The 5,674-nt window shown below is 35.9% G+C and overlaps 1 long non-coding RNA gene across 4 annotated transcripts; it reads left to right on the plus strand.

The window, feature by feature from the left end:
- Positions 1 to 932: 932 nt before the first annotated feature.
- On the plus strand, positions 933 to 5,467 carry LOC110804875 (uncharacterized). Of its 4 annotated transcripts, none has more exons than XR_002537852.2 (5): positions 934 to 1,421; positions 2,500 to 2,828; positions 3,905 to 4,040; positions 4,267 to 4,577; positions 5,223 to 5,467. It is a non-coding gene; the product is annotated as an uncharacterized lncRNA (long non-coding RNA). The 4 variants fall into 4 exon arrangements; XR_008924178.1 differs by having other exon boundaries at positions 935 to 1,421; positions 4,400 to 4,577; XR_002537853.2 differs by having other exon boundaries at positions 933 to 1,421; positions 3,928 to 4,577.
- The last annotated feature ends 207 nt before the right edge of the window (positions 5,468 to 5,674 follow it).

Here is a 5,674-nt window from a genome sequence, read left to right on the forward strand (position 1 = left end):
AGAATACCATATTAATAAACATTTGGTATAGTTTGGAGATAATAAAAATTAAACTCAAGGATCAAGTTCTGAATTATAGCCTTAGATGCTCAGTAAATTACTTATTTGCAGCATCAATATTATCCAACAGACTGCAAAACCTGTAGAAAAGAATCCGAAAGTTAAATGAGAAGTACATAGTTATTCGAAGTTTCCCTTTGAAAACTTCAGTTTGCTGTTGCATCTGCATTAATCTTCATTCATCTACATCTGTCTTTTTTCATCTGCACCCGTTTCTGATTTATGAATCTGCATTAATCTTGAGAATCTGCATTAATCTTCATTCATCTGCATCAGTTTCTGATTTATGAAAACCAGTGTGAGGCACATTCCTGAATTTTCTTGCACGACCATTGACAACTTACAGTCTATCCTAATCCATTCAATCACATATGTGGTTCTGCACTACTACAAAAACACCCTACGGAGTCGGACTTTTCGAGTCGCCTCAAACAAATAGGCGACACATAAGCTTTTAGAGTCGCCTGTTATATAGTAGGGGACTCATAAGGTTGCATAAATCAAAATAAAAAACCAAATAAAAGGCTTACGTGTCGCCTGCAACTTATCAGGCGAAACATAAAATTTTAGAGTCGCCTTTTATAAAGTAGGCGACTCGAAAAGTAAAAGTTTACGAGTCCCCTACACCATAAAATGGGACGCGTATACTTTACGTGTCGCATTGTACATTGCAGGGGACATATATAGTTTACGTGTCGCCTCTTACATTATAGGTGATATTATAAAATTGACTTTATATGTCGCCTTTTGTTTATAGGCGACTCCTTATATGTAATTTTTTTTTCCGCCCTAAAGAGAGTATTATTGAGGGCCTAATTTTTAAAAAATAATATATTAAAAACTACTACTCCATAGTAGAAAAAAAGAAAGAAATTAAGTCTTTTGAAAAACGGAAAGCTCTTCATCCTTAAGAAAAATTGAAAGTACTCCATCAGCGAAATTGAAACTTGCACAACACCCACGAAACTGAAACCCTCCATGTACGAAATTGAAACCTTCTTCTCCATGATACTTCGCCCAATACATCCAAGCCAAACTCTACCACCGCTTCCCTCCATTACCGTCACCCGGGTTATTCTCCAGCGTCTCTTATTTCCCTCATTAGTTCTGTGCGCGACGTGCTCTTATCTCCTCTCCCTCTTTGCCTCTTTGGTGGTTGCGCCTGGTTCCGCTTCTCTCTTCTCTCATCCTCTCCGACGTGCCCTCGGTGGTTGCCACGTTGTCGAGCTGAGGTAAGCCACCATTCAATTAATAAGATCTGGTACCTTCTCTATCTCCGCCGCCTTTGCCGACTCCAACTCTCAACTCTCAACTCTCAGATCTTGTCTATTAGCTTTAAACTAATAGACCCTAATTTTATGGTAATTCTTCCCTATTATTGTTAATTAGTTGCTTTGATTTTGCGCGTTTAGGGTTTTTTTGGGTGATATTGGGTTGTTGAATGTGTGTTTAGTCGGAGATATATAGAATTCGTATGATTGAAATGGATTATTTGTTAGTTCAACAAGATCAGTTTGTAGTCTGTTTTGCATCGCAAATTATTATTGTGGAGCCTGATCTCATTAAGCCTTGATTTTCCTAGGTTTATCGATGAAGTGAAAATTATTACTCTGTATGATTTTAAGAAATTCGGGGCTTGGATTTTGTGTGGTATGTTATTTTGTTTGATTGAATATGTATGCTTAAATTAGACTATAGTAATTCAGATACTATTGGAAATGTCTTGATATTTTGTCGGTCTTAAGAATTTGGACGTGTTTGTGGAGTGAGCACAGGGAACGATAGATTTCTTAGTTAGTATGCTGGGTGCAGGGGTTGGTCTCGTTTGGGTTCGAGACTATCAGCCGGCGAGGGCTTGCCGCGAGTGCACGTTGCAAGGCTGTGGGGGTTGGTCTTTTAGTAAGAGGTTGTTGGGTAGGTTTCTTGGCATTGTCTCCACTTGTAGAAGTGTCGTTGTGGGAGTGTAGGTTCACTAATACAGTGTATTACATTCTTCGATTGTTAGTTAGTTTCTTCAGTGACGTTTTACAACAGAAATGGCAGGAATTGGATTGTTGTTGTCCATTGTTTTGTTGATTTTTTTAGTTTGATTGTGGGGTTCCGTCTTAAAGGGTAGTGTCCTTTTGGTTAATTGCTAGTTGTTGCCTTGTTTAATGTTTAGTGTAGGTTCATACATCATTGATTTCTAGGTTTGCCTTGTTCTAACTTTCAGACTCAATGTCCTGACGTGAAATATGGAAGCGTGTCTATATTCTTCCTATTGTTGATACTTGATATCATTGAGGGTGTCATTGGAAATTTGTTTGATGCATACCTGAAACATATGTTTCAATTTTCCGTAGCATTGAAAATTTTCCGTAGCATTGTGTGAATGATATTATCATATATTACGGTGTTAAAATTGCAATATTATTTTAATGTTCTGCATTTGTTGGGTAGTACCACGGGCATTGAGGAATCAGATGCAAGAAGCAGGATGGAAAATGGGTCGTTCGCCGCATGCATTGAAGAATGACAGAGTTGTCTACTTTTTTGTGGTTGTGACTTACAAGTCATCGAATCTTCTACTTTCCAGTGTTTTCACATTGTTGACATATATTTCTTGATATGTTGGAATAACCGTTACCTGATTAACATTTCAACACTTTTCCTTTTGTTTCTTCTGATGTTGTAGATGGCAGAATTTCATGCACAAGCTGCTGCTTCTGCTAAACCTCCTAAAACACCGCTAAAAGTTAGAAAACAGAAACTGCTTTCTTACTTACAAGGTAATTGACACTTGTCTGATACTTTTCCAATTAACTACGGGATGGAGATAGTATCCATATTGATTAATACAGAGAATAGTATGACTGTATTGTTGCGTTTACAGAAGAATATGAGTATGTTTATGCTAAATGGACAACAGAAAGATGTGTTGTCTGTCGATGGGTTGAGGATTGGGATTACAACAAGATTATTATTTGCAGTACTATGTCTGAAATTTACTTGCTTGTGAGTCGTGTACAATTTCCTGCAATGTTATGGCTGGGTTGTGGACATTTTAGCATTCTGAATGGCAGTGGCGGAACCAGATTTTTTTTATCAGGGGGCCGCATTATATATTTTAATCTTGACCATGTCCATAGTATCTATTCTACTGAAAATCTGTCTGTATATAATAATAATAATACGACGATTATATAATTCACGATAATATTATATTCTTTTGAATCTATCACCGTACGAAAAAATGCAATATTATTAGGTTATAAAATTTTCAAAACTTACTACAGATGAGGCCATATAAGCAATCATGACAAATGAGACAATATAACTTCTTTACAAAGTAGTGAAAAATTAAAATTTTACAAGTAAGAAATACTATATCTTCTAAGAAGTTCATATTGTTTCACATAACTAATGTTTTTGTATATTATTTGAGAGAAACTATTGTTTTTATATAAATTTTAATAATGCTTGTACAACGAATATAAAACACGCCATTGTTTAAATAATAAAAAAAGACAAATTAATAATGGTATATAAAAAGTAGCTGAAGAAATCAAGCAAAGAAGTAAATAGTATAGCTGGCTCTAAGTTGTAATGAGATGCAAAAAAGTAAGAAAGGTTTTTGGAAAAGGCTGTTGCGGTAATCGAACTCAAGCCAATACGCATGCATAGAACCGCACAAACCAGCTCTGCTAAGTCAATATTATGATACTTAGTTCATTCATTAATTTTCATTTAAAATCATAGGGGGGCTTGGCCACCCTCGGCCACCCCCTAGCTCCGTCCATGCTGAATGGTGAGGCATATATTCTCTTGTTCGTGCCTTTATGATCATTTGAATTTGCTCTTTTAGATGTGAAATTGATGTCCACCCAGAATGCTATGGAGTATAGAGCTAAAAATGTTCGAGATCTAACCTCATGGGTACGTATGAAGAGCATGTGAAACACCGGACATTGAACGCGAGTATTGCCTTCGTCCAGTAGAAGGTATGTTATGATTGAGAAGATAATGCCCTTATGCTATAAGTTTTTTTTTCCAGTTGCTTTCCTGTTACATGTTTCTGAATCTTGAGTCTAGACGTTGGTGATTGTGGAGTAATGTGATCAAGATTGATCTTTACTGATTGCCAATCTTTTTTAACTGGCTAAGCAATTAAGCTTTTGTTTCTCCTTTCTTTTTATGGGTTTCTTATTCGTTGATTTGGGGAGATAGCCTTTGCATTGACTGAGCTCCAGCATGCCAGCGTAATATTATTGAACTCTTTTCCACCCCCTTAATGTTCCCTCGCTAATGACGGAAAAATTCAGAATCAGTCAACTTTTTGTCATGACTTCTTGTCTTTTAGACTCAAGCTCACAGGATTTGTCGCTACCATAGGAGGTGCATTGAAGCCTACTGATATTGACACATTATGGGTCCATGTCACCTGCCCCTGGTTTAGGCCTGAAGTTTCTTTTTTAAGTGATTAGAAAATGGAGCATGCTATGGGAATATTGAGCATTCCATCCAACACTTTTGTAAAGGTATTTCATGGATCTACAGTTCCCCTTATTATGTGTTATCTGTAAACTGAAGTGGGGTTGTTGTCTCCTTATTTTTCTTAGCAATATGAAGTGTGGAATTGTGGATGGTAACCAAAAACTCAGCTTATATATTTTTGAAGTGTGAATTTGTTGACATGTGACTTGTTCCTTGTAATTTACTTTAATTGGTTTTATAAATTAGTTTACTGTCCATTTAAATAGTAAAGATTCATCACAGTCCATACATAGTCTTCGTAATTATTTTTTTCTGAAAGAAGCAACATGAGTTGTGATAATTGTGTAGGATAAAGTTGTTCAGCATAGGCCATTCTTTTGATTGATAGGCATCTCTTCTGCCTTAGTTATTTTGAAAGGGCATATGCATCAGGACATTAATATGTGGATCTAACATTGTTGGAAAATTATAGATCTGATATTTTTTGTATTCATCAACTGTAGTCTTGAGAATACCATTTGTTGCTACATTTTTGTTTGTGAATTGATTTATGTTTTAGTGCTAATGTATAAAAACTCAATTCTGATGTGCCTCGTCTTGTTGCATGTGTTTCCACTTGTTTGCTTCCTAGTTCTGAGTTTGCTATGGTGCATTATTCCTTCATTGATTCTTCATCAACTGGATTATAGGTGGCGTTGTCATCGTGTAAGAACTAGCTAGAATGTACCAACTTGGTTCTGCTGTTGTCATGTCATTACTTGAAGCTCATTCCACTAGTTTGAAATCCGAATTGTTGATTGTCACTGGCTCTGTGAATGAATGTATTTTTTACTCGAGAGAACCAATTGTTGGATCATGCAGTAGTGACAAACAGATCTACCTTGGGGAGCTGTAAACTGATATTTCTTTCTTATATCAGCAAATTTAACATTAATGTCACACAATGGTGCAACTGATTTCATCTTTCAGGTTCATTTATCCATGTACTCGCACTATCTTCTATTGTGGTTTACCTTAAGGTAGTATTTATTCGTTTTCTAAATTTTTTAGTCTAACATATTTTACAGCCGAGTATTAATTCTTCTTGAAAGTCTTGTATTAATTATTTTTTAGTCTAACATATTTTTGTAGTACTGCTATT

Source organism: Spinacia oleracea, chromosome 6 (assembly GCF_020520425.1).
Source record: "Spinacia oleracea cultivar Varoflay chromosome 6, BTI_SOV_V1, whole genome shotgun sequence".
In the NCBI taxonomy this organism is placed as follows: domain Eukaryota; kingdom Viridiplantae; phylum Streptophyta; class Magnoliopsida; order Caryophyllales; family Amaranthaceae; genus Spinacia; species Spinacia oleracea.